Source organism: Opisthocomus hoazin, chromosome 13 (genome assembly GCF_030867145.1).
Source record: "Opisthocomus hoazin isolate bOpiHoa1 chromosome 13, bOpiHoa1.hap1, whole genome shotgun sequence".
NCBI classification, from domain to species: domain Eukaryota; kingdom Metazoa; phylum Chordata; class Aves; order Opisthocomiformes; family Opisthocomidae; genus Opisthocomus; species Opisthocomus hoazin.
The window spans coordinates 25897822-25922782 of NC_134426.1; the positions used below are offsets into that span (position 1 = coordinate 25897822).

Below are 24961 nucleotides of genomic sequence, written 5' to 3' on the forward strand. Positions count from 1 at the left end.
GCCGCGGCCGGCAGGCGGCGCCCCCGGCCCGGCCAGCCCTGGGCAGCGCGGCCCGGCGCGGCGCGGCGCGGGGAAGGAAGTGGCGGCTCCCCGCGGCGGCGGGCACGGCTCGCCCGGGGATAAAGCCGGCCGTTCCCCCGCGCTGGCCGCCGCGGCAGGGCAGGGGCAGCGCCGGGGCTCTTCGCCTTCCCCGCTCCCCCTCCCTTCCACCCGCAGCGCGGAGCTGCGGCGGCGGCCCGCCTCGCCTCCCCCCGCCTCCGCCGTCCCCGCGCCGCGGCAGAACCGGCGGGCGCGGAGCTGCCTGCGCCCGGCCCACCCTCGCCGGGATTATGCCAGCGGAGCGCGGGCACGTCGGCAGGCAGCGACCCGCAGCCAGCAGCAGCAGCAGCACCGGGAGCCGCGGCCGCTGCGCCGGGAGCAGCCGGTGCGTGGGGGCGCGGGGGGCTCCGGTACCCCCGGGGGCGGGAGCGGCCGCGAAGGGGGGGGGGGGAAGGCCGGGCCCGCGGGGCGGCTTCAGCCTCCCCCGAGGGGCCGGGGCGGCTCGGCGGGCCCCTCCCCGGGGCCTCGGCGGGTACCTCCGGGGCTCCCGCGGCCTGAGCCGGGTCGGGCCGGTAAAAGTTTCCCGGGAGGTCCGGGCTGCCTCGGCCCGTAATGAACCCGAAACAACGAGGGGTGCGTAGCCCGGCTCCGAGGTCCCCCCGGTGCTGCCCTGAGGAGGGCTGGGCGTGCTGCACCCCCGTTACGCCTTTCGCTGGCTGCTGGCCGGTCGCAGGCGGCAAACGCCTCGCGGTCGGGGTTTGAGGGTCGGGGACCCCCGGCACGGGGGTAGTCGGTCGGTCGTGGCCGGACGCGCAGGGATGCCCTTGGCCTTGGCGTGCCCTGTGTGAGGCCAGAGCAGCCCTTGGCCGCGGCCCTCCGCGTCCTCCTTCCTCCGTACCGCATCGCTCGGCCTTGGGTTTGGCAGAGGCACCGGGCGGGGGGTTGCGGTGCGCTGGCCCGGGAGCCCCTCGGACCAGGCCCGGCCGTGAGGAGGGGGCGAGGCGGGGGTGGGCGAAGCGGGGCGAGACCCGCGGCGGCCTGGCGGAAACGCCTTGCCCGTGTTACAGCGAGGAGAGACCTCGGGGGCTTCCGGGGCTGGAGACCCCCCTGGGGTTGGTGAGCTGCGGGGCGGCTGGCGGGAGGTCGGCAGTGCCTCCCCTCGGGAGGAGATTCTTCCCTTTCGGAAGAGCAGAACGCCCGTTCCTTAGCTGGGCGATGGGCTGCAAGAGGGGATCCTCTGTGCCGGGCGTGGTGGTCCCATCTCCTGGCCGCCCCATCACCTGGTGAAGGGGGCCCTGCTGGGTGCTCCCAAACAACCCCGGGCTCAGTTCTGGAGCAGCAGCCGGCCACAGCATGAGCAGCTTTAGCTGTGGGAGGGTTAAATCCCAGCTGTGGGAGGGTTAAATCCCTTCCTTCACCTCTTCCCCAAGCCCTCCCGCTCTGCTGAAGAAGCAGAAGCAGAGAGGAGTGTACCGAGGGGCTTAACCCTGGCGCTGGAGCATCATCCGCAGAGCTGGGAATGGGGAAACCCTCAGAGCAGTGCCCTGTTTGTCAGCCACACGGTGCAGTCCTGTCACGGCATATGTCAAAATGCCACGACCGAGGCAAAGTTTATTTACATTGAGTGTTTAAGCAAGAAAAAAGAAGTTTCTTCCTCTTAGTACCTGCTCTGAAGTGAGAGCTTCCATCTTCCATGTGCTCTGTGCGACTGGAAGCAGCTAAGTGGGTAATAGGATGGCAAAAAATGTCTTCAGTCGTTGAAGACATAATCTGCGTGTGCTCAGCTCTGTACGTGACAGCGGTTCGACAGGACAGCGGTAATAGATTAGTCTTTGCAGACATCGGGACTTGAAGAGGAGGTGGTTCGATTGCATGTCGAAATATCTGTGGCCTGGAGGACTCCTTACCCTGCTCTTACATACTAATTCCCTCTCCGTGCCCACATCTTCTTGCTCGCGCTGTATTTTTATCGTGTAGTTTATTTTTGTCATGACTGCGTTGTGCTCCCGAGTAACGCAAGAAGACCGACTGCGTTAGAGTTCAGTGCCGGCTTCGGAGTGATTTTTTTTTTTCCCCACTGTTGAATAGGAGGCTGCTGTTCGTAGGGCGGCCTTTTTCCCGGCCTTTGGCCGACCTCACGCCCGCGATGGTCGATGGATCGCTGTGTGGCTGGTTATTCTGGCAGGTAACCAGCTCATCGCCTTGGCCCCGGGGCCGCTCGGTAGTCGAAACGCCTCCTTGGGACATACAAAGGAAAGAATGGCCAAGCACGAATGCGTGCTTGCGGACCTGTCCTGGCTTGCTGTTTTTAGCAGGAGTGCTGCTGCGTGGTCCTCGCGATGTGTTTGCGTTGTGGCAGCATCTCCGAGAGGGAAGGAAAAACGAGGGCTGGAAATGCAGCTTGTTGTGCTTCTCGCGTTTGATAGAGCAGCCTTCTGGTAGGCTGCTGGGTTTCATTAATCATATTTAAGTTTCCGTCGCTAACTTTTAATTAAAAGCATGGTTGATACCATTTTAATGAATGTACGGATGTTAGCCATCTTCATGCATAAAAATGCTTTTTAATTCCCTTACTATTCCCTTTATGGCCCTTAGATGCTTTTGTTCCCATTTAAACAGCATACAGTAGCAGCTGTTTATCTTCTTAATATAACTTTTTCTTGCATCTGTGTTCAGGAAACAGTAATGGTTTGAGTAAACAATTCCCTGGTATCCTTTAACAATATTTTTTTTGAAGTAACTTGGCAGAAAAGGTCATAAGTGATGTCTAAATGTTGAACTCCCGGGCTCTGGCTGACAGTAGCCTGTAGCCTGACATAACTCTGCTAAAATTGTTTGGTCCTCGTGCTGGCAGGAGGTGGTGAGGGACGCAAGAAGCCCTCAGTGTTTGACTTGTGATTCTGATGAGCGTAACAAGGATCTTTCCCCCCAGATGATAACTTCTTATTAAAACATCTTTCCTACTTGGGGTTTGCTTCTGATGGTGTATTTCAGTGCGTTCGTGGCTTGTTGTCCATCTAACAGCCCGAGCATTTATTGTGATTTACCATCTGGCGTGTGGGAGTTTTATCTGACTTCTCATTTTAGTTGACAGCAACCAGTTTGGAAAGACCTTGTCCTGATTTTTTTTTTTTATTTTTTTTTAAAGAAATTCTCAAAACTTACAACTGCCAGTGGTGCAAAGGGGTTCTGAATTTAAATAAATAGTTTGTTTTTTTTATTCACCATTTGTTACCGCTTCTGCAAGTTGGCCAAGTAGAGAAGCAGCGCATTCTTCAAGCAAGCTGATTTAAAGAAGGTTCCCTCAATTAGTCCAAACCAGCATCAGTGTCCCCCCCTGCATTCAAATAAAAATCTTGTCATTCAGTTGCTATCTTGGCAGCCTGACTGGAAGGCTTCAGAAAATGGCAGGCGAAAGCTGGCACTCACTCCGGAGCCTTGCTTGACTCACGCCGCTCGTGCGTATTCACAGGAGTGGTGTCCTGTCCTAGGACCAGCACGAGCCATTGGGAAACGTTTGCTTCACACGAGGTTGTTCTTCTGGCTTCCTCTTATTTGCGACACGTGCCTCATTTCGAGGAGAGAGGAGGAACAGACATCAGTGTCCTCCTTCTCTTTATTTTTATTTTCTTAGAAGGAAAAAGCACCATCTAAACCTCATCGTTTTCTTAATAGCCAATTTCTCTAAGTGGTGAAGATGCCTCCTAATTTAACGTTAAAGCTGGCTGACGTAGGGTATGATGCGATTAATATTTCTGTTTATCTCCCCTAATTAGTAAGATATGTCTGAATTTAATTTTGAGCCTGAAAGCATCTTGCAAACAAAAATGTTCCGTGGTACCCAGTGTGACTGGAAAGGGAGTAATTAACGTGGGGGGAGGGAATAAATAAAACACTCTATTTTTAACTTGGTTTCCTGGGTGTTGGAGGAAATCCAGCTGCCCCGACATTGCGCTGGGGCAGAGGAGTCTGTGTGAACTCGCCCATGAACTGGAAGGGAGCGTGGCTTCTCTAATCGCGGTGTCTGTGCCAAGAGTCCTACGAAACCTTGCGTGAACAAAGTGATGAATGATATTTAGATGTTCTTAATGTAAGAAGAACAAAACAGTGTAGCATTGGGCTCACTCAGGTCCTGTTGCTTCAGGGTGTTTTCATCAGCGCGGTGCCAAGTCAGTACGCAGAGCTCCGGAAGCCGTGCCTGTGCGTGTTCCCCAGGTCAGGGGTTTCACAGGTGTGACTGTTTCAATGGTGCTTTTTTAATTAAAAAAAAATTTAAAAATCCCTGGATGCTCACAGCAAAATGCTTCAGTAAATCCCATTGGGGAACCTGCATACCTTTTTCCCTACTGGTTTCTTTCTTTTTGAAGGGTGGCTGTGGGGATGTAGGGGACCTCCTGAGATATGGTGTTATCTGGAGATGGAGCTGCTTCCCACTCCTGCAGCCCTTCCCGGCTGTGCTCGACACGGGGTCAAGTGTCCGAGGGGAGAAGAAATAAGAGGTTTCTTAGGCAAGTGGAGATAAATAGTTATTGAGCGTATGTGGGTGCAGGGAGCTGCGTGATTTCTGTGAAAGAGGAGGAAGAAGTCTAATAAGCATAGGGCTAAAACCTGCCCTGGAGAGCTCGGGCACGTCTGAGGAGCTCCCAGTGAGGAGGTGCTGGCTTTGTAATGAAAGACCATCCAGGAGGAGAAATCCGGTGCCTCTTACAGAGCGGGAGAACGGCATCTCAGAATCCCAGCATGGCAGGGGTTGGCAGGGACCTCTGTGGGTCACCCAGCCCAACCCCCTGCCGAAGCAGGGTCACCCAGAGCAGGCTGCACAGCACCGCGTCCAGGCGGGGCTGGAATATCTCCAGAGAAGGAGACTCCACAGCCTCCCTGGGCAGCCTGTGCCAGGGCTCCGTCACCCTCAGAGGGAAGAAGTTCTTCCTCATGTTCAGCTGGAACTTCCTCTGCTTCAGTTTGTGCCCGTTGCCCCTTGTCCTGTCGCTGGTCACCACTGGAAAGAGTCTGGCCCCATCCTCCTGACACCCACCCTTCAGATATTTATAAGCATTTCTAAGGTCCCCTCTCAGAATAACAGAATCGTAGGGGTTGGAAGGGACCTCTGTGGGTCATCTAGTCCAACCCCCCTGCCGAAGCAGGGTCACCTACAGCAGGCTGCACAGGACCTTGTCCAGGCGGGTCTTGAATATCTCCAGAGAAGGAGACTCCACAACCTCCCTGGGCAGCCTGTTCCAGGGCTCCGTCACCCTCAGAGGGAAGAAGTTCTTCCTCATGTTCAGACGGAACTTCCTGTGCCTCAGTTTGTGCCCATTGCCCCTTGTCCTGTCACTGGGCACCACTGAAAAGAGCTTGGCCCCATCCTCCTGACACCCACCCTTCAGATATTTAGAGGCATTTCTAAGGTCCCCTCACAGCCTTCTCTTCTTCAGGCTGAACAAGCCCGGCTCCCTCAACCTCTCCTCGTAGGGGAGATGTTACAGTCCCCTCACCATCCTTGTAGCCCTGTGCTGGACTCTCTCCAGTAGCTCCTCATCTTTCTTGAACTGGGGAGCCCAGAACTGGACACAGTACTCCAGATGGGGCCTCACCAGGGCAGAGTAATCTGCATGTGGGCTACCGTGTGCGAGGGATGGTAACGAGGACGCGGTTATCTTGGGTTTGGTGGCTGACGCAGCCCGGGTCAGTGATCGGAAGCTGCCAGCCCTGGCAGGGCACTCGCCGGTTCGGGAGCGAAGGCGTCGGGGTCGTTGCTCCTGTGTCCTCTGGGCTGCGGCCGGGCAGGAGGCCACGTACCAGCACTCTGAGTCTGCGATGCCGCGGGGTGTCGGAGCGGAAAGCCGATGCCTCGGCTCATTCAGAAGTGTGCGGGGCAGGAGGCGGCTGCCTGGGTGGGAGCGTGGGGACCCTGAGCAGCGGCTGAGTCTTCTACAACCCTTTGCAGCAAAGGCTGATCTTTGGCTGCTCCTCACAAAGCTAGTGCTTGAGGACTCCAGACCAGAATTGTTTCTTGCTTCTGGCTTTCAAACAGCCTCCAGAAAATCTTGCTCGGACAGATTTGAAGAGCTACAACATCCAGAAACCTGCATCTTTGTGGACCTGAAGGGGTTTTTTTTTCAACAAAAAATCCCAACCCTGAGCATGGAGTCTCTTGGATAGCGAGGACTCTGCACAGCTTTCACAGCCCTGCCTTTGTTGTGTTTGGGCAGCTGAGGTTGGTGAGTGCTGTGACATTGTGAGCAGGGACATTAAAACTCTCCTCTGCAGGAAAGCAGGTGAGCTTGGGTCAGTTGGAGAGACTCGCTCGATGCGGTGAGGAAAAGCGATTTGCTGCTCATCCTTTTCTGTTCTTTGAACAACTCAGTCTCCTGTTGGAGACCAGATACCAGGGTTTCTGCTCGGGGTTTTCCACCAGTTTCTATAGACTTGTCATGGGTGGGGGAGCAGAGGTCCGGCCAGTCCGGTAATGAAGCGAGAGGTGGTTTGCTGCTAGCTGGGAAGGCGCATCTGGTCGTTGCAGCGTGAGTAGGAGGGCTTGGGAAGGATAATGGTGGAGGAACAGCGGGAAGTTTCGTAATTCATCATCGCAGCAGCGCTTCTTGTAATGGGCAGGGAAGCCAGCTCTGATTTGTTTGGGTTGCTGGCACTTAAATAACGATCGCTGAGCTTCGGGACACTAATTCGAGCGTGTTAGCCGACTTAACCCGCAGAGCAGTGACCTGAGAAGGCATTTCTCTTTAACGGCGCGATAACTAATTTGGAGGGCGGGGGTGTGTAATCACAACGGCACGTTGAGCGCTTCGGCGTATCTCGGCACTTTAGGGGCGAGGCCGCGTTATCTCCATCTCCAGAGAATGATACGTGTGCGTGACCTAACTCTGGATGTGTGTTTCGTGGGGCCCGAATTCCATTATGTGCTGCAAAAGGTTATGGAAGGATTTCAGGTGTTTACGGTGGAGCCGTGGCAAGCTGCGGTTCAGCTTTTGCTGTGTCCTGTGTGGGTTGCTCGCCAGGAGTCTGGTTCGGGGCTCGGGGGATCGCTCTGGGGCTTTTTTCGGATGATTTGGGTTGGAGTCAGAGTTATGACCCCACAGGGAACCCTGACGGGCTGCGGGAATTTCTTAGGAGGTAAAAAATAATGTGCTGCCATCAGCTACTAGACATTTGGAACGAACAACAAAACTATTTTATGTACATATTTATGTATGATTATGTTTTATATACATCAGAAGACAACTCCATGGGAGTAACTTCACTTGTGAATGTAATTTGTTTCAAGATCAATACCATAGCTTAAATAACCTCTTCCTAAAGGTAGAAACACTCCAGAATAATTTTCTCTATGTGGGTGGCTTACCTATTTTAACGCTACTTTTTTTTTGTTTTAAAGAAGGAAATAGACATTTTATATTTATCACATCAGATGAAATTGAAATCTAAATATTTACATCTTTTTCGCTGGATCTGAGGTTGAGCACCAGTTGTAGGCGTTGCCAAGCTGTTTAGTTGTCTCCTCCGCTGAGTAGGTTGGTTTCTTCGGGGTGGTGGAGAGCTGGAGCCTCGTGTTTCTGGCCGGTATCTCCCAGCCCGTCTCTGCAGCTGGAAGCGCTTCGCTCCGTGGGCTGGGTGACCTGGCCTGACGTTCAGAGGGTGTTCTAGCCTACACATGCCGAAAGCTAAACATGTGTTATCTCCAGCAGAATGTGGAGTTAACTGCAAGCTGTGAAACCGGAGGGGGAGTTCAGGATACGAGAATGTAAATAACGCAGAGAGATTTTGTGAACAAGAACAGAAGGGGGAGGAAGGCCTCTCGCTTGCTTTTTCTCTGCCATCGTCGTCTCCTCGGTAGCACCCTCCGTGGCTGACTTTTCAGTGCTCTTCACAAGCAGAGGTGGAGGATCGCTTCTGTTTTAAACAAGGGTAAACCAGTAGCAGATGTCTGAAATGTTGCAGGTCACAACTCGGTAGAAGAGACAGTAAAAATGCCGGAGTTTTCTGCCCCTGGTTTTGCTCTGTTTTCCAGCCCAACACTCAATTTTCCTGGGCTGTGCCAGCGAGGTGGCTCGTCGTGTGAGGGACCTTGTTCCCAGGTGGGCTGTCACATTCTGGGCAGGGCTGACCTGGTGGTTTTAGGCTCCTGGTCCACCAGGGTGAACTGATGGAGGGGGAGAAGAGCGATAGCTTGTTTTGTTTGCCCTCGCTCCCTCGTTTTTAAGCGTAGTTTATGCAGGCTCTCAGGACCCGTTATTTCTCTAACCTGTATCTGGACTGTAAAATACTGTTCCGAGTTTTAGCTTCAACAGATGGCAAACGTCTTCCAGCAAATATCCTCAAAGATGTGTTTGGTGTGGACACCATGTGTCCTTTGTCTGTTTTGGAACTATGAAATAATTTTTAATGTTGTCTTCTGCTTACATTTGATGCCTATAAATAGGCTTTTCAAAAAAGCACGTTCCTCCAACACACCGCCTGCATGAGAGGGAAGAGCGTATTTGGGCAAGCCTGCTTGAAGGATGAACCTTTTTAGTACAGCTTCTGTGCGGTGTTGCTTTGGCTTTAATCCATCATTTTGTTTAGAAGAGTGAGGGAGGGTTTGACTTGCCTTGCTGCGGGCGTGCGCTTCGGTATCTCCGCCTGACGCTCTGCGGAGAGAAAAAGTGGAACTGGAAATGCAGCATCCCCGTGTCAGGGTGCGCGAGGGAAAGACACGGGACAGTGAGGCTTTTCAGAGTTAGATTTCTAACAGCTATTTGTGCAAAGCTGCAAGGAGAACTGCTCCCTACATTTCACAGGTGCTTTTCCTTCTGTGCCTGGCCTTCAGCGGCCCTCGGCAGGTCAAGAGCCAGATCTCTGCCATCACGTCTGCAAAAACACCGGGGCTGTTCAGGCGGAGAGGATGGCGGGGAAAGAGCCTTCGTCTGTCCTCCTCCTGTCCTCCTTCATATGGTTGCCCCAGCAGAAGAAGGAGCTGGACGTAAAGGGGAGATTTCATGGTGTAATGGAGCATCTGTATGCCCAAAGCTAGAGACGTTAGAGCACTTTTCCCCCCCCCGCTCTGTCTTTGGTTGTCTGTATGTCATTTTGCTGGCAGAACTTCGGTTTTGTTCCTTGTTATCAAAGTAAATCTGAAAGAAAAGAGGTAGTGGTTTATCTTAAACGTTGTTACCAAATCATCAGCTAAACTGTGTTGAGTGAGTATTTTTATTCCTGGTTTAAAGGCCGAGTATAATTTGAATTTTAGACCTCCCATTCTTCCAAATTCAGGTTTATGGCACCAGCAGCTACGAGAGTCAGCTTTTGATTATGGACAGGTTTGGAGCCACTGAAAAACCCCTGGAAATCAGTTTGAGAACCACCTTTTAACATTCTTGTCAAGTAGTCTGCAGAGGTCTTTTGCAGCTGACTTGTTGATCTTGCAGATGTCAGTCTTTCCTGCATGTTTTATTTAGCTTGCTCATAAACTTCCCAGAAGAATGCGCGCAGGGAAGCTTTTCAAAGCTGCCTTAAAATTTATTTTGACATGGAAACCTGGGATCAGCGAGGCAAGAGTTAACTAAAACTGCTTGTGCCATGCTGGGGGGGTACAACACGTTGGTGCTCAGCGCTTTTCACTGCTGTTGGGGTTTTCTTTGAGGTTCAATCCCCGTTTCTGGCTTTCCGTAGCGCAGGTGGGTGTCTCTGGGCTGGCTGCGTGCCGGGGGTTGCAGCCCAGTAAGCATCCCCGGCACCGCGGGCGGCAGCGGGGTGAGCTGGGTGAGTCGCGGGGTGCACCGGCTCGGCCGGGGAAGGGGAGTGAGGCGAAGCCGTGCTGGTTTGAGCTTTGTCCTCGCAGCCTGCCTGGCAGCGGCCGGCCTCAGCCGCCTGGCTTGGGCAGCGTGAGCAGTTGCTAAAGGCAGTACGAAGACAGGCACGCACTGCAGAGCCCAGGGGCTTAGCGTGGCGGTTGTCATGAGGTATTCCATCTGGAGGCGGAAAAAACAGCCCTTACAGGGTTTCTCTCTCTCGAGGCTGGCAACGAGTGCGGGGCGAGTGACATATTTCCATTTGACTCATCTGTTGTCAAAATGGTGACGCCCTTGAGTCACATTAAAAATGAGACCTTGTAGCTGAATTGGCACATCGTTCTGGTAAGCACAGAGTAGGTGTTTGTGGTGGTTTTTTTTTTGGTTTTGTCCTTGTTAAGAAAATCATGCTTTTCCCCTCCCTGAGATGGGATGAAACCAATTAATGCTATCGCTGATGTTCTATGTTAAAAATAACAGGGGAACCTGGTTCAGGTGGAATGCTGGATGTTAGCTGTAAAGACATTCAAATAACCTGCTTTACAACTATTTAAAGCCCTAAAAATAAAATAAGAATAATAAAAAACTAGTGCCCAGTAGCCAGATGGTTGGAAAAGAACACCCCACGATCAATGAGGCAATATGTAAATATTTTCGATCATTACCATGCTACTGCTGTGTTGACATTGAAATTCAAAGTGCTCTTCCCTGGGACTCCTCATTGATCAGCAGATGAGCTCTGATAAAGCGGCGGCTAAAAGCACAGTACTGAGCATTATTATGGATTGTGGGTTTCCTTGACAAGGACGGGCTTCCATCAAGGTCTATGAATGGATTTCAAACCCTCTTTAAGCGTGTTACTGAGACACTGTTTCTTCCCTGGCTGTCAAGCACAGATTAAATGGTGTATTATTTCTTGAGCTGCTTTATTTAAGGTGAAATACTGCATAGCTGACTAATTTTTATGTGCTAATTGCTGCATTTATATGAGAAGGGGCAAGGTGGAAGCTGGTGTAGAATTCTCTGCTTGAAACATACCCAGCTAGAAATGACTGGAAAGCAATATAAATCAAATGGTTGAATTAAAATAAATTTTTGAAAAAAAAGGGCTTCCTAAAAGCAAGCTGTAGAGACCCTGTCTGGTTGATTCTCTTAGAAATCTTTGCAGGGGTGGGAGCATTCTCATGCATAAAACATGAAGCGCCTTTAGCACACACAGGTGCTGAACCCACCAAGAGGCTTTTTCTTTTCTGCTTTCCCCTCCTCCTCCACTTTTGTGCTCCTGGAAGGAAAAAAAAAAATCTCGTGGGTTATACTTTTCTCGGAGGGGAGTTTGAAACTTGGCTCTAAATAGATGCTTATCAAAGCTGCTTTTTTAAGATCTGAATCTGTAACTGCGCACCTCGAAGCCGTCCCACGCCGGCGTGGAGCTGATGCTGCGGTGTGCGGCTCCTGGGGTCCCTCGGGGAGGCGGGAGGTCGTCCTCTGCCCGGGACGGCGAGGAGTCCCGGGGGACGTGGGGAACCCGTTGCCACTGTCCATGGGGGGTGTGAAATGGGAACTCTTCCCACTTATAGACTGATGTGAGGTTCGTAAAAATCTCGTAAGGGTGTATAGAGAGTGTAGGGGTTGTTTAATGTATTTTTCCTGCAGCCTAATCAGAGCAATGGGCTGCAGCACTGCACGCCCCGGTCTCCCATTGCGTGTAAGGGGATAATGACTTTTAAGAAAGGAGGGAGAGGGCTTTGCAGGTGAAAAGTGCGTTATAGCTACAGCAAGGTCCAGAGCCCGGGCAGCTTTCTGGAAACGTTTTGCTGTTTGCTTTCTCTCCCTTCCCTTTGGGTCTGGCTGCTTACAGAGAGGCCAGGACTCCGTGCTCCTTGGGGAACGTAACCCCAGCGGCGCGCTGGAGGGTCCAGATGCTGCAAGCATCAGTTGGGGGAACGTGGTCTGGATGCCTTCCGAGCTGCTCGTGTTTTTCTAGTTAACTGCTGCATTTATCTTGCTTCTTGATTAATTTCCTGGCACGTCCTGGAGCTGTTCCTCTGATTACAGAGTTCTTCAGGATTTTGAATTTATTTCTCTCCGGTTTGTTGCTTTTTAGCTGCTCGCTTATATTCCGTTGTTTCTTTAGGGTGACTAACTGACACGAGAACAGAAACCACCTTCTCTGAGGATAAAGGACTCTCGTGACTATCCGTGGTCTGAAGCTGATGCTTCCAAACCACGGGCATGCAGTGTTTGACCACAGCTGACACTTGTTAGGGCTCAGTATTTATTGATGCAGATTGTGTAAAAGCAGTCAGCTGAGCTGAACCAGCTGTGGTGTTGGCTGGGAGCAGTTTTGCTAGTTCATTTTTCCCTGCGAGATAGCGCTGTCAGTGTCTCTGGCTTTGCAGAAACAGCGTGCCGACCTCGCCTTCTGTTGCCCTTGCCCTTGCTCGCCAGGACCTTGGTCTCGGGCGTGAGGCCAGGGTGCTCTGGTCTGTGGTCGTCACCGGGTGTGTTTGCTCAGGTAGCAGCGAGGTGGGAACTCTCCTTATGTATCAACTTACATTGCCTTTCCCACCAATATAAAGTGGTTTAGCGGTGACAGCGATGGTACCCCTGCGGAAGAAGGACTGAAAAGTGGAGCGCGACACAGCAGTTAAGCAGAGGAGCCTTCGGAAGCCAGCAGAAAGCATCTTGTAATTAGTCACCCTCCATGGAAAGGTAAATGCCAGTTCCGTTAGCGTAATGTAGCGTTTTCAACGCTTGTGCTAAACGTGAGCCGCTTGCCACCAGCTGGGTGGCACCTCATCCTCCTCGCAAAACGTCTTTGCGTGGGGATCTGCCTGCTAAAGCTGGGCTCTGCTTCCGTGCGTGTGCCTCGCGTGCTTCCCCAGCGCGCTGCTCCAGAGCCAGGCGTCGCCTTGGCCTGGGTTCGGTGCTGAGCCGCGCCGATCCCCGCAGCCTTCCTCGGAGAGATGCTTCCCCCAAAGCCTGTCGAGGGAGGAGGTTTGTGACGTTCATCTTTGCCAGTCGCCTGTAATAAAAATGTTCTGGTAGCCTTGTGGGAGCTCTGGTATTAACTTGCGTTTCTCGGTGGTTTTGTTAGGTTGCTTTTTCCTGGTGGTTGGCTTTGGACCTCGCGTGTCCCTTGTTTCCTAACACTGAGGTCTCCTGCGCTTCGGTAGTAGAATTTTAAAACAGAAGCAGTTTGAACTCTGTGTTTGATTACCACTTGCCACAAAACGTCTCTGAAATGCAGGCAGGGTTCATTATTATCAATCTGAATGAGGCATAAAAGTGACAATTTTTAAGTTTACATTCTGCATTGATAATCTGTTCTCACATGGAAAAATCGGTGAATTAAGAATAGCAATCAGCGAGGCCTCTGCGAACTGCAGTGACTTCAAAAAGTGATGACTTGGGAGTACAGTCAAGGTGAATTGTGTGTGATTATTCCAGAAAACAAGTTTTATAAATATGTCATAATGTCCGAGACTACATTAATTATCTGTGACTTTTAGTGTTTACTGTAAGGAAAATGCTGGTGTCTACTTTTTCCCAGAGGCAATACTTTCAGTTTCTGTTGCTCAGAAAGGTTTTTGCTTTTAATCACTTTTGATTTCAGTACTGTTAGCAAGTGTGTAGAGAGCTCTGTTGCTCTGTTTGGAATAATCGTTGCAGACTTGCTGGCACTGAAAATAAGAAGTTTTGTCATCCTTCCCCAATCTACAAAAAAAAAAGGGGGGGGGGGGGGGGAGGGAAACCCCATCCTGAAACAAAAAAAGAATAAAGCAGATAGGAAGGCTGATTTTCTTAACCTGAGGAGGTTTTGGGTCTGCTCGCCAGGTTTGTGTAGCTGCCCACTGAGGCTTTCGAGGCGCCGCTGTGGTTGGTTAGCTGAGCACCGAAACTCCTCCGGCAGCCGTGGGTCCGGGCCCCCGCGAGTTCTGAGAACTGGGCGCTGCTCTGTGAAACCCGTGAAACGGAGCGGGGCTCTGGGCCGACGCCGCTCTTTAAAAAATGACTTCCTGAAGTGTGGCTTCTGGTGGATGCTCCTTTTGAGAGGAGGCTGTCGAGCATTTCCAGCGTCTGTAGAAAATTGTCCGGCTAGTGAAAACAAATGTAGAATGGATTTTGACAAATCCCCATGTACTTGACGAGGAGGAATTATTTGTATAGCATTTAAAAAGTGGTGAGACTCAATCAGACTAGGTGTATATTGGGTGAAAAACCTCTGTAGATATAACTAATCCTTTTAAAAAAGAAAGGTAATGTGAGGATTCCTGTTTAGCCATTCTGCCATACTGATCTGCAAGTAAAAGGACTAATGAGACACTTCCTTTCCTGGAGAGCTGTTTAAAAGTTCAAATGCAAAACAAGATTTAAATGCTATCTTTAAATATATTTCCATCATACAGATTTGAATAGGTGATTTAGAGAGAAAATTCTTTGGGCTTTAAATCATCGCACTGTGTAGAACTGTAGGGGAAGAAACACTTTAAATTTCACTTTATGAAAAAAGATTTTACTTAAAGGATTCCTTAAGAACTTAGTGGGTTAGTTCTACCCCAGAGTACACACACAGGTTCTTGGTACAGGTTTACATCTGTCAAATATTTTTCTTCAGTTGATTTCAAGGCGTTAATTTAAAAGTAGTAATGGTTTTTGCTGTTAATTTTGGTGTAAGCCTCTGGAGTCCATTTTGTTTATGATTCTGGTCTTGACTGTATTAATATCGAGAAGAGGAGTGATAGTCAATAAAAGAAAACTGAGATTCAGCTTTGTAGCACACTGCAGTCAATTTGGGTGACACCAAGGAGCGGCACTGAGTGAGTACATAAGACAGCTGTATCTACGGACGTGTGTTTCGGATGCTGAGTGTAGCTCAGCCCGGGTAGCTGGTGGGGTTGGCTCTTCGTGCTTGGTCCTTTCAGCTCCCGAGTGTCTGGCGACGCTAAGCACATGCTGTCGTGCCGCGGCGTGGCAGGAGCGTTTGCTCTGTGCTGCGCACACGAGGACGCAGATGTGTGGTGGCTGCCTTGAGACCACAGTGGAAAGCTGTGCCTGAGCCAGACCTAGCACGTGGGGGTCCCTTGTCTTTCCATCTCGAATCAGACTCCTAAACCTTAGGTCTGCAGAATAGACCTGGAGTTCCCAGCCCAGAAAAATGCACCTCTAATAGCTGCATTGTGGAAGGTGTTGAGATGAATTAAGCAGCTTGATGCCCAACTCTTTCAACTTTGTGGGGTTTTTTTTTGTTTGTTTTTTTTTTTTTAAAGCCAGGCTGGGGAAGCAGAAGTGGCATTTGGGCTCTGTGCGACTGGCTCAGCTGTGAATCAGCAAATGACGTTAATAAGCATTTGTGGACTAAATATATTTTTAAGCTGTCTGGCTGCTTGTTCTTGGTTAGATCTCTGAGATTAATGGTCCTGAAACGTTGCTCACGTTTGCTCTTCCTCTGGGATGAATCTGACCTGTGCGAGCACTATTCTTTTTTTAAATTGCTGTGCAAGAAGGTACAAGAGTAAAGAGCGGTTACTTATTGCTTAATTGATGATAACACATAGATCTGTCAGTTAACTGAAGCAGGGTGTCACGGCTAAAGGTATCAATGTTTTTTTCCAAGCGTTTCAAGTGCTTTGGTGCAGGGAGAAGAGTATGTTGGTAGGTTGGTTGGTGTTTTTCTTTGTAAGGCTTTGGCTGTGGCTGCTGGTCCTAAGGCTTGGATCCGGGTCCCAATCGAGGAGATGCTTTTTTTGTGTGTGTGTGTGGATATGGACCCAGATTTTGCATGTTCTGGTGCAAAACACAGCTTCTGCTCCAGGGAAAGACAACTGTGCCCTTCCTGATCTAAAGAGGAAAGGAATATTTCTGTTGCTGGGGGGCTCAACATGTTAAATGTAGCTTTAATCTGCATGGGTGGTTTTCAGGAGCGTGTGGGAGCTGCTGAGACCCTGTCCTCCCCGCACCCATAGCCACGCCGTCTTCTGAGCCGTGCTGGCTGCCCGTGGGTCACTTGGCAGGGGGATCGGCTGCGAACGCTCCAGCCCTTCCTTCTCCATCCATCCATCCGCCCTGTTAGATTTCGTGCTGCCGAGAGACGTTGCTGTCTTCTGGCTGTTGCTTGGTGGACAAACCAAGGGTAAGCCAAGGAATTAAAGAAGACCCTAAAGGAGCTTGAACGTACTTGGGGAGATCTAAGAAGAGAGGGGAGTGACGGCTGGGAGGGAGGAGGGCACATGTGTGTGCCCGAAAGTGCGAACCAGATGCTCGAAAAGCAGCATGAAAACCAGTTTCCAGTGATTGGAGGTAATGATGAGACTCTGCCTGAAGGGATCTCTTGGAAAGGCAGCGGGCTGCTTGACATGATGAAGCAAACCACATAAGCTGCTCGGCAAGTAATGGTTACAAGTTCCTTCTGGCCCTCAGCTCTCCCGACAAAAATCAGCCTTGGGGGAAAGCAGGTAGCTGATGGCTGGAACGTGAGGTGTAAAGGGGCTGCCTGGGGTTGACGTTTCCCGAGCTGCGTGGGAAAGGAGCCGGATCGGTTCACCACCGCCCCGCTGTCCTCCGTGGCAGCCATGCAAGATGCCCACTGCTTGCTGCTCAGGGGGTTTATAAAGGCAGCTCCAGCTCTGTGTCCACCCTCGAATGCGGGATCGTGCCAGGTCTCCGGGGAGCCGTCTGGAAGCATGCTGCGATGTGGTGTTTTTTGTCTATGATCATGTCCCCTTCGTGGAAGCCATCCGACCCCCCAGTTGAAAGGGAAGTGCTTTAGGGGGATGTTGTGGTACTGTACGGAGAGAGCACGGGAGAGTGGTCAGTGCAATGCACCCGTGTGTTTTGGTTTTTTTTTCTTTCTTTTTTTTTTTTTTAAATTTCCATGAGTTAGAGATGACGATGACTCATGGCTTGGAACGCACTTTAAATCCCTGAGGTGCTCATTGCCGCCTACTATCACGTATTGAATTTCTGACATACCGGAGAGATGTCTGCAGAAACACTCTGATGTGCAATTATAAAATGTTGTAGCTTTATGTTGTTTGCATGGGAGCCATTAGCATGGTATAACTGTGAAAATAATGCAACTTTATTCTTGCTCTTGATTTCCCATGGGCATGGCAGTTAAGCAACTGTGTTTTATCTTTCTCTAGGATGTTGACACATGTGGACCAACAGTGACATCCTTTTGCAGCAATGCTGGCTTTACTCCCTCCTGCATTCAGCAGCATCTAGAGAGATTGTTTGCGGAAGGTAGGTTCTGGCATTTCAGCTGGATGGCTGTTCTTGTTCTTCTGTGTTAGAAAAAAACATTTAGATGTTACTAGGGAGAATGGTAATGACTCTGACGGATACTAGCTCGCTGCTGGTGAGAGAGGGGATTAACCTTAGCTTGGGTTCCACTTGAACAGATGCTCGGGGGAAACACGGTAAAATGGAGTCTGGAAGAATGGCTGCGTGAGTTGCCTTTGAGAAGGGCTTGGCAGTCACAGGACATGGTTGGCCTAAATTGCATAGACGTGTGTCTTGGTGATAAACCTCTTTTTAAAGAAAGCTCATGCTGCCCACCTTTTTCTGCTTAATCAGCATCTTTGTTTATTTAGAATCTTTCAAAGAAATAAAGTAAAAGGGAGAATGGCTGCACAGGATGTGCAATTAACATATTTTTTTGTATATATTTAAATCTTGTGTGGGATTTCCCCCCCCCCAAAATCTTAACCTCGTTGCATTTTATTTGTGTTGAAATAAACTGTGCAGCCTCTGGTACTGCCATAAAATTGCTGTTAATGTCTACCTGGTTTTGCCTTCTGAATTTTTCATTTGCTTTATGTTACCAAGAGGACTGACATGCAGAACTTCCCCAGTGAAGAGTGTAGATGGGGAAGCAAGTACCCTGTGTTTTTTAACCAGTAAATTTTTAAAGATTTTATACTTTTTATGAATATATGTACCTGCTGCTCCCTTATGCTGTAACCTTTGGGAGTGTTGCTTATGGGTTCATTGTGTATGTGTCCAGCTCTCACCAAACCTCTTTTGTGCGAGTTCTAGAAATGTGGATCATGGTGTTAAATCTGCCAACAAAATTAGTGGCTGGGCAAGAGTTTGTCAATAGATGGGCTGTCAGCCTTTAGACTGACAGTGTAGTTTTGTATCTTCTTGTTTTCCTCCAGTGCATTCCTCCCACTCAGGTGTGTTTTCCTCTGTCAGAAAGGGTGTTTTTAACTCTTAACTCCACCAAAGGTTTCTCTTTGCGGTGATACTGTGGTATAGCAACTTTGCACTTTTACTGCTGGATGCTAAAACTCAAAAATTGCTGGTTTTTGCTTTAAGAGCAGTGAATTGCTAGGAAGAACAGAGAAAGGATAAATGAGTTTCGAACTGAGACCGTTTACTTGCCAGACTGAAATGTGTTTTCATTTTCTCTGGATTTATACCTCAGGGTTGCAGTAGTTACACTGAAAGCACGGTGTCACCAGCTCCGTATTAACCTGCGATATCTTTACGAGAAGCCTTTGAAAACTAAGGGTGACTTGAATCCCTTAATTATCTCCTGGCTGGAAATTGGCTCCCTGTGAATTTGTCGCCATTCCCGATGTCGATTCCCTTCCTGAAGCCCCTCTCTTCAGGGTCAGCAGAGCCGAGGGCCGGCCCGGGGCGGATGCCTCCAGTGCTGTGGCTTGTCCCTTTGTGGGACACCCGATTTCCTCGGGAGAGCCCGGCAGCTGCTCTTCTGCCCACCGCAGCTCTCGGAAGGAGCGGCGGGTGGGTCTTTCTGGGAGCGAAAGCTGCTGTCAGCAGCTTTCACGGAGGAGTTTGTGCTCGTGTAGGCATTCATTGCAATGTGAATTTGTGCTCCTGCTGGGGAAGAACATTGGTGCCCCAGGAGCTTTGCTGCCCTTGCTTTAGATGGTGCACTCTCCCTTTGCTCCCCCATAGGCTGTGGTAGAGGAGAGCGTGTTTCTTGGAATTAGTGGTAACAGCAAAGCAGCGATGCAATCCTTTGCAGTGTTCAGGGTTTGCTTTGCCCTGAGGCTGTGGCTCTCCTCATTTCACTTGCCTGAAGGACTTCACATTCTCGGTAAGAGAGGTGCCCGAGTGGTCATTAATTTCCTGGGCAGGTGAGGGCAAACTGCCTGCAGAATTGTGGTCACAGCAAAATGAATCCAGGCAGCTTGCGTCACTAGAGAGCGGGTAACGTCCGTCGGTTGGCAGGTAAGAAATGTAGGGAGAAAAATGAGTTTTAAACCTGCTAAGGGAATGCTGCGTTCGTGAAAACAAAGAGCTGAGTAGCAACGTCCAGGAAAACGCTGTAGGCAGCGGGTAATTTTCTCCTTTGTTCTGCCAGCATCCCTGTGCAGCCCGTTGTTTTTTTCCAAACCCGGGGGCTTTGAATCCAAACTGCTGGACAGAATGAAAATGATGGGAGGAGGTTCCTCTGCAAGTCGTACCTGGGAGTGTTTTGCATAGAATTATTTCAAAATCTAGGAAAGTGTCCTCAATCCCTGGTGCAAAAGCAGAAAGGCAGAGCAGAATCTGAGAGACGTGTACATATGCAGGCTGTAAGTGCCTGTGATATTCGGAGTGTGGCTGTGGGACCTCAGCAAGACGCCGGCAGTGGAAGCAGCGTGGTAGGGGGAGATGGAGGATGCTGATGCAGAACGAGGAGGTACCTGGTGCTCTGTCCCTCGGCATCCTCGCTTCTAGCTGCCCAGGGCCACTGCACTGCCTTTTTGTGTTTCCACTGGTCCTGCAACTGCAGAAGCCTGGATGGGATGAGGAGGAGTGTTTCTGTCTAGGAAGAAGCAGGACCTGGCGTTGGGCAGGAGGCTAATAGATAGGAGAGGCGAATGTAGATGAGGTGAAAGCAGGTGGAATTACAGGCTGCCTTAGCCTGGGAAGATGCGAGGCAGGCTGGGGTCAGAGGTCTTGTGCACTGGGGAAGTGCCGTCCCCTCCGAACAATTTGTGCACGTCGCTGAAGGAATGTATGGTGTCTTGTCAAAAGGAAGCAGGGGTTTGCTTTGCAACTGGTTCCTTCTGAAGCGCTTCCAGCACTCCCTGCCTCGCCTGCAGCCCCTGTCTTTGTGCTTGTAGCATGCTGTACTGTGATTTTTAGGTGTGTTTCCACCCCGGCTGTGTAATGTGACAAGCTTTTCCCCTTCAGAGCCCTGTTCCCTTTTATATGCACACAAATTGGGACTGAATCTTACTTTTTCGGCGTCCTGTACTTGCCAGGGGACCTACTACGTGACCCGTGACAAGAGAGTTGTACCCCTTGTAAGGGGTGAGTTTGGAGACCAACGGAATGCAGAGAAATCTATCCTCGTGTTGGATCCTCCGTAGACTGTACTGCAAAACACTTTACAATGAGTTAGATCAAGGTGATAACACTTCAGAGAGCCGCGTGATGGCTGCTTTTGTACTGGCGGGGAGAGGAACCCTGTTTGGCAGCGTAAGGCAGCAGCACAGTTGTGGCATTCGCCTGCCTCGGTGTGTAAGGGTGGTGGGTTAGCGTGGCACTTGTCACGGTGCCGCGTGGGGAGAAGGGGGAGCTGAGCATGGGTAGGGGAGGGGGAACGGGGTCTCGTAAGGATCGGAGATAGTCACAGGTAAACTAAGTTAGTCCTGACATAAATGTGTGGAAAGGTATGGAAAAATCTCTTTTCGAAAAAAGAGAGTCTCCTGTATGGTCTGGCACTATGAAATTGCTAGTGGAAATACGGACAATTTTATTTTTTTGGTTGTTTTACTGCTTTCACAATAGAAACACAAGACATGAGGAACTGTTTGGACATATATATTTAACTGTGAGGAAAGAACTGCGACACTGGTGTGGTTGTAACCACAAACTAACTGACGGTTTCCTGCTGCAAGTAACTTTCTATAGATCTCAACCTCGTTCATTTGTGTTTGTTCTGTTTAAATATCCGAGGAAGATTCCACTGCTTCTAGGCTTCTTGTTTTTGAGAAAGTCTTTGTTGTAGTAACTTGGGAGACGGTGGCATGAAGAGAGAGCATTACAGCACTAATAAAAATTCAGGCAAAGTCCAGAAGGTTTCTGTATTTTACGATCTTTTATGATGTAAAAGTCAAGAAGCAACCTTATTAAACATGCGTCAGACTGGTTTTGCAGTTACGTTTGCATGTGCACAGCTCTGTGCAAATCTGGGGAGATGGGTCATAATCACGTGAACCTGCAGGGGTGGCTGAGACCTCTTCATCCGATACTTCCATGGCATCATTACTTGCTTCCAACTCCCCTACCTCCTCCCCATCCTCTTTCCCCTGTGATGTGTTAAATATCACGGCTGCAAAAACGAGAGCGCGTTTTTTCCCTGCTGTTCCCATTCCAGCTGGAAAACTTGGACAGATCCTTCCCTTGTGGTTTGTGATACTGTAAATAAAGGCTTGGGAGGTCACACGTTTTCCATCTCAAGTTATTTTGATTCCAGTGCTGGAACTGGGGGAGGGGAGGGGCAGGGAAATAAATAATAATAAAAAAAAGCAGAACTCCAAACTGTTCTGTCTTATTGTGGGAAAAAGAACTCGTTAATGCTAAGGGAAAACAATTGGAAAAAAGGCTTTTACAAAGTAGAGTTAGTCTTTGATTAAAGCTGAGACTTGGAGAATTGGGGTCAAAGATTTCAAAGTAATCTTCTACTAAGCTTTGAAAGAAGAGTTATTTACAAAGTAAAGGCCCTGAACACCAAGCTGCCGTGATCTGGTGTGGTTCCTGGAGGCTTCTGAAAAATGTGCTGTCTAGTTTTAAAGGTGTAGTGGCGTGACTCTGTAAGCATATTGGTGAGCAATTTTACCTATGTTCGTATGAATATGGTTACTCAGATGCCTAAATGTCAGTTAAGCGGGCTTTTAAATACGGAGCTGAGAAGTTCTGGTCGTAGCTCTCGCTGGCCGTGATGCATCTTGCGATTTGGCTCGTCTGAGCCGCTGCGTACAGCCCAGGGCAGGGCCTGATGGTCTGGGGCACGGCGGGTGCGAAGCCCGTATGCACGCTCGCTCCAGATAAACGATACAGTTCTGCCTTCCGAAAATCAGCACAGAATCGCGACGCGTTGCGGTGGCTGTTACTGGTGTCCTGCACCTGGCAGGCTTGGACTCCTCGGCTACGTCCCTGTCCATGTTGGTATCTGAGGCTTTGCATATTCACAGAAAACACTGCTTCGGTTTAAACTCGTACTTCATATTTTTGGTTTTGATATTTGTATAATCCTGTTTTGGATTTACTAAGAAATGAGCTCAGAACAAGGTCCGTTGGGCTTTACTACTGGGTGGTGATGTGCAGAGTGTGGTCAATTCTGGCTCACAGTGGAGAAACTAACAGTTACCGGCAACCGCGTCGCTTGCTTTTGTGGAGTTTTGAAGAGGCCTTTTCCTAGTAAAGATTTTTGGGATTTTTTTAATCAAAACAGGATACAAAATGTGAGTATAATTTGTCACTGCAGAACTCGCATTGTACCTTGACACTCCAGGAGTATTTCTTTTTCCATAAACTGTTATATTTATAGACGTACAGCAGGAACAAAAGAGAGAAAGAGAAACATTCCACATCTAGATGTTAATCTCTGCACAGCATAGTCTTTTGACTCAATAACTTTTCTTTTCTTCCTTGATCTTCTTTAGCATTTTTTTTTCTTTAATGGGCACAGGACATATGGACATAAAAAATAATGGCCCAATTTCACCCCTGCTGTAGCTCATTGACGTCATTAAAGCTACAGCAGGGATGACTTGGCCCAGATTCTTTAAAAAGAAGACCTGATGAACAGCCCCTCATGGAAAAGCTCTGTGGAGAAGGTTGTCCTGAGCAGAGCATAGAGCAAGTGCTGTGCAATGCACCGTGACATTGGGTAAAATTCCCGTTGCGCCCTTCCTGTGCCGTGGGGGTAGGACCCTCCCTGGAGGGGACAGCAAGGCCCGTGCTTGCAGGCCTGCTCTGACCATATCGCGACAGTGCGATGGAGAGGGGCAGCTGATGAAGGGAGAGAAGGCCACTTAAAGCCAAGGCAGATCCAGCTGGAGACCTGGCTTGCTTGGAAGCTGTCAGAGATGTTTTCTCAGCCTGAGGACCAGGCTTGCATGGGGTGAGCGAAAGGTGCAAACCGTGGTAGAAATGATCTGTGGAAAGCTCTCGCCTTGAGCAAATTTTTAGGAAGACGATTTGTATCTTTTCTGTCTTTTTGTACGTTTTCCTGACTGCTGCCCAGAGGTCGTGTTCTCTGCAGCGCTGAAGTGCTGTCGGACAGGGATTAACCATCTGAAGGCGGCAGCTCGCTCTTCCCTCACCACTCCCAGGTTCAGCACCTCAAGGTAGGTGTAAGGTGGAGCTGCTTTTGCAAGCTGTATTGCCCTCTTTATAACTTGGCATAGAAAAAGAAATTACAGGGAATGTAGCTGAAAGAAGGCAATACAAATCATGGCAAAAATAGTAAATTAGGCCTTGACTTTAATGCTCAGTCTGAATTAAGCTGAAATGTAGTTTCTGATCTGAACAAACTGAAAATGGAGACAAATGTCAGGGGTCGTCAAGAGCTGTTGACTACCTTCCGTTTACCAAAATAGTGGTAGTGATTCATGGATGGCAGTTCTGATAATCTTCATGCTAACTTAGTGTTTTGCGGACAGTTATTGAAGACTACAGTAAGAAACACTCTTTAAAGAGCAGTCAAAACCCCAAAGCTGTGTCTGTGGTGGGTGAGCGCTTGATCACTGTTTGTATGGCCAATATTCATTACCTTGGGCATCTTTAATTTAACTGAATTCTTGGTTCTTGGTGGTAATAACTGTATCTGGCCAAGACAGGCTCTCTTACAGTGAGTCCAAGAAATCAGATAGTTCTTCTTCCAGTGCCAGACTCTTCTGGTCCACTGAATATAACTGCAAGAACACATAGTTCCCAAGAAGGAAAATGCTTACTGTGTTTTCGGTGACAGCTGAAGCTAACTTGGGGGAGGGAAAGACAGAGCGAAGAGCACTCTTGCCTGCTTGTGAGGGCATGTTCATTTTAACGGAATTGTAAGTCGGAAAGCTTTTCTACAGTCGAAAGCCAGAGTAGTGTCAAAGTGACATTGACTGGTATATGTAGTGAAGGGAGAATTAGAGCTTTAAAATATGCGCAGTCTTCTGATTAGTCATCCAAAACTCTGCTGGTAAGACAGGGAAAGAAATCTGGCCTTAACCTGATAAATGTCCTTCTAACAGTTGAAAAAGTCAGAAAACCTGAGAATTTAATTCGTGATACGCAGAGAGACTACGCAGCGGCTGGCAGCAGGCTTCTAAGGAATGGTATTAATGCTGGTGGAAGTAGAGGGGGTAAAGGTAACTGAAAACTCTGCGGCCTTAAGGGCTTTTAGAAGTGAAAGGTATTTGATGTAATGCAGATAAGGGTGATGTTAGCTTCTTTTTATTGCATAGAATACGCCCTTATCTGATGAAACTATACTGCTTTGAGATTTTCTTTCCGTGTATTGTCTTCCTTCATCTATTTCAAGCTCCCCTATGTCATTGTGGGTGGACCTGTTTAGGGTCTAATGCTACTTCCGTTGAGGTCAAAAGCAAAACTGGATAGATTTGAGGAGAACCTGCCCTAGGACTTTACACGGACATCCCCTCCCCCCCATCTCCCTCCAACCAGACTGAGGAGCGGTGTGGGTTGAATATTTGTGCCCAATCCAACAAATGCTTGATGATTGGAGAGGTTGAAGAGATGATTCTACCTGAGTAAGAGAATGTATGAAAATCCTTAAATTGTCTGTCTTTTTGACTGACCCATAGCAGTTAGTTTTCCAGAGGCAGGTTACCTTGTGATGGGTGTCAGTGGAGTACAGGAATGATTAGTTTCTGGGGTATATGGTCTAGAGATCCTTGTCTTGAAAATCGGAAGTGTTTCTTTTGGCTGAAAACATGATTTTCAGGAAGGTGTAAAATTGGTAGTGGGCAGTTGTGTGTGCACTTACACAAAGGGCGTACATCCCTCTAAATCAAGGCCAGCTTCCTTGCTGAAGGCTGAACGGAGCAGCTGGGAAACAACACGCTGCAGCCAAGTTTTGGTTTCTGTCCTTTGAAACATCGGTGCGTGGATGCACCCGTTGCACGGATGTCCCCAAGGTGTGCGTAGGTTATCGGTGA

At 49.3% G+C, this 24961-nt stretch overlaps 1 protein-coding gene across 8 annotated transcripts in view; it reads left to right on the forward strand.

The window, feature by feature from the left end:
• Window positions 1-270: 270 nt before the first annotated feature.
• The window catches only part of PITPNM2 (phosphatidylinositol transfer protein membrane associated 2), a 145715-nt gene continuing 121024 nt past the window's right edge, over window positions 271-24961 (forward strand). For all 8 annotated transcript variants that reach the window (XM_075434417.1, XM_075434424.1, XM_075434423.1 and 5 more), the window contains exons 1-2: window positions 271-424; window positions 16970-17069. The gene's annotated coding sequence lies outside the window, so the exon portion shown is untranslated. The remainder of the gene's footprint in view (window positions 425-16969; window positions 17070-24961) is intronic.